The sequence below is a fragment of the Aquarana catesbeiana genome, linkage group LG08 (assembly GCF_042186555.1).
Source record: "Aquarana catesbeiana isolate 2022-GZ linkage group LG08, ASM4218655v1, whole genome shotgun sequence".
NCBI lineage: Eukaryota > Metazoa > Chordata > Amphibia > Anura > Ranidae > Aquarana > Aquarana catesbeiana.
This window is the reverse complement of record NC_133331.1, coordinates 22,490,535-22,494,294: the sequence shown is the minus strand read 5'-3', so window position 1 is coordinate 22,494,294 and position 3,760 is coordinate 22,490,535.

Below are 3,760 nucleotides of genomic sequence, written 5' to 3'. Positions count from 1 at the left end.
AAAGAGTATTATGGACAGTATTTAATTGCAATTTATTTACTATGAAAAATATGCTTTCCAACAAAAACAAACAGTTTACCGAATGGTCAATTGTGCATGTTTATAGGACAGTTGTTGAAAGAAATGATCTAATCTGAAAACTTTTCTTAGCCAAATCAATCAAATCAATTTACCCCTTGGACAGCGACACCAAATTCAAAATTCTTTTTTAATTGACACCCTTCTGGCAGTGTCAGATGCCTGGTCCCCCATCAAGTGCAGTAAGGATATAGTGGCCTGGCAGAAGGAACCAGAGTTTTTAGTGGGAGGACCAGAAATACAACACCTCTGGAAGAATGGAAAAAAGGAAAAAAGGATTTTTTGGGCACTGTAACTCTTGAAGGGAGCGAAGACTAGTGGCATGAGAGGTCTGGTAAATATGTTGTGATAGTGCTGGGCCCTACTACTGTGTAAAAAGAGGTAAATGGTATGCAGGGTTCCCAAGAATGGAGATTGAAGGACTCCAGTATAGCTAATATGATCATAGAAATGCTTTTTTTTTTTTTGGTGGGTTTTGTAATTCCCAAACTGGGTTTTGGAGACCAGAGGCGTCAAATAGATTTGGGAGGGATAAAACCTCTAACCCTGTGTCCAGGTATTACCAGAGACCAGCAGGTAGGGATGAGCTTCGAGTTCGAGTCGAACTCATGTTCAACTCGAACATTGGCTGTTCGCAAGTTCACCGAACAGCGAACAATTTGGGGTGTTCGCGGCAAATTCGAATGCCGCGGAACACCCTTTAAAAGTCTATGGGAGAAATCAAAAGTGCTAATTTTAAAGGCTAATATGCAAGTTATTGTCATAAAAAGTGTTTGGGGACCTGGGTCCTGCCCCAGGGGACATGGATCAATGCAAAAAAAAGTTTTAAAAACGGCCGTTTTTTCAGGAGCAGTGATTTTAATAATACTTAAAGTCAATCAATAAAAGTGTAATATCCCTTTAAATTTCGTACCTGGGGGGTGTCTATAGTGTGCCTGTAAAAAGGGGCGCATGTTTCCTGTGTTTAGAACAGTCTGACAGCAAAATGACATTTTGAAGGAAAAAACTCATTTAAAACTACCCGCGGCTATTGCATTGCCGACAATACACATAGAAGTTCATTGATAAAAACGGCATGGGAATTCCCCAAAGGGGAACCCCGAGCCAAAATTAAAAAAAAAAAATGACGTGGGGGTCCCCCTAAATTCCATACCAGGCCCTTCAGGTCTGGTATGGATATTAAGGGGAACCCCGGCCAAAATTAAAAAAAAAAAATGACGTGGGGTTCCCCCTAAATTCCATACCAGACCCTTCAGGTCTGGTATGGATTTTAAGGGGAAGCCCGCGCCAAAAAAAAAAAAAAAACGGCGTGGGGTCCCCCCAAAAATCCATACCAGACCCTTATCCGAGCACGCAACCTGGCAGGCCGCAGGAAAAGAGGGGGGGACGAGAGTGCGGCCCCCCCTCCCTCCTGAACCGTACCAGGCCACATGCCCTCAACATTGGGAGGGTGCTTTGGGGTAGCCCCCCAAAACACCTTGTCCCCATGTTGATGAGGACAAGGGCCTCATCCCCACAACCCTGGCCGGTGGTTGTGGGGGTCTGCGGGCGGGGGGCTTATCGGAATCTGGAAGCCCCCTTTAACAAGGTGACCCCCAGATCCCGGCCCCCCCCCTGTGTGAAATGGTAAGGGGGTACATAAGTACCCCTACCATTTCACGAAAAAAGTGTCAAAAATGTTAAAAATGACAAGAGACAGTTTTGACAATTCCTTTATTTAAATGCTTCTTCTTTCTTCCTTCATCTTCTGGTTCTTCTGGCTCTTCTGGTTCTTCTGGTTCTTCCTCCGGCGTTCTCATCCAGCATCTCCTCCGCGGCGTCTTCTGTCTTCTTCTCCTCGGGCCGCTCCGCACCCATGGCATGGGGGGGAGGCTCCCGCTCTTCTCTTCTTCTTTTCTTCTTTTCTTCTTTTCTTCTCTTCTTCTTCATTTTCTTCTCCGGGCCGCTCTGCAATCCATGCTGGCATGGAGGGAGGCTCCCGCTGTGTGACGGCGCTCCTCGTCTGACAGTTCTTAAATAACGGGGGGGCGGGGCCACCCGGTGACCCCGCCCCCCTCTGACGCACGGTGACTTGACGGGACTTCCCTGTGGCATTCCCCGTGACGTCACAGGGAAGTCCCGTCAAGTCACCGTGCGTCAGAGGGGGGCGGGGTCACCGGGTGGCCCCGCCCCCCCCCCCGTTATTTAAGAACTGTCAGACGAGGAGCGCCATCACACAGCGGGAGCCTCCCTCCATGCCAGCATGGATTGCGGAGCGGCCCGGAGAAGAAAATGAAGAAGAAGAGAAGAAAAGAAGAAAAGAAGAAAAGAAGAAGAGAAGAAGAGAAGAGCGGGAGCCTCCCCCCATGCCATGGGTGCGGAGCGGCCCGAGGAGAAGAAGACAGAAGACGCCGCGGAGGAGATGCTGGACGAGAACGCCGGAGGAAGAACCAGAAGAACCAGAAGAGCCAGAAGAACCAGAAGATGAAGGAAGATAGAAGAAAGAAGAAGCATTTAAATAAAGGAATTGTCAAAAACTGTCTCTTGTCATTTTTAACATTTTTGACACTTTTTTCGTGAAATGGTAGGTACCCCCTTACCATTTCACACAGGGGGGGGCCGGGATCTGGGGGTCACCTTGTTAAAGGGGGCTTCCAGATTCCGATAAGCCCCCCGCCCGCAGACCCCCACAACCACCGGCCAGGGTTGTGGGGATGAGGCCCTTGTCCTCATCAACATGGGGACAAGGTGTTTTGGGGGGCTACCCCAAAGCACCCTCCCAATGTTGAGGGCATGTGGCCTGGTACAGTTCAGGAGGGAGGGGGGGCCGCACTCTCGTCCCCCCCTCTTTTCCTGCGGCCTGCCAGGTTGCGTGCTCGGATAAGGGTCTGGTATGGATTTTTGGGGGGACCCCACGCCGTTTTTTTTTTTTTTTTTGGCGCGGGGTTCCCCTTAAAATCCATACCAGACCTGAAGGGTCTGGTATGGAATTTAGGGGGAACCCCACGTAATTTTTTTTTAAATTTTGGCCGGGGTTCCCCTTAATATCCATACCAGACCTGAAGGGCCTGGTATGGAATTTAGGGGGACTCCCACGTCATTTTTTTTTTTAAATTTTGGTTCGGGGTTCCCCTTTGGGGAATTCCCATGCCGTTTTTATCAATGAACTTCTATGTGTATTGTCGGCAATGCAATAGCCGCGGGTAGTTTTAAATGAGTTTTTTCCTTCAAAATGTAATTTTGCTGTCAGACTGTTCTAAACACAGGAAACATGCGCCCCTTTACAGGCACACTATAGACACCCCCCAGGTACGAAATTTAAAGGGATATTACACTTTTATTGTTTGACTTTAAGCATTATTAAAATCACTGCTCCTGAAAAAACGGCCGTTTTTAAAACTTTTTTTTGCATTGATCCATGTCCCCTGGGGCAGGACCCAGGTCCCCAAACACTTTTTATGACAATAACTTGCATATAAGCCTTGAAAATTAGCACTTTTGATTATTCATGTTCGTGTCCCATAGACTTTAACAGTGTTCGCATGTTCGAACGAACTTTTTTCCTGTTCGCATGTTCTGGTGCGAACCGAACAGGGGGGTGTTCGGCTCATCCCTACCAGCAGGCTATGTGCACAGGTGTGCACAGCCCTTATAATCAATGTCCTAACAGTAATTCAGAGACAGGAGATCACCTAGCCATAAG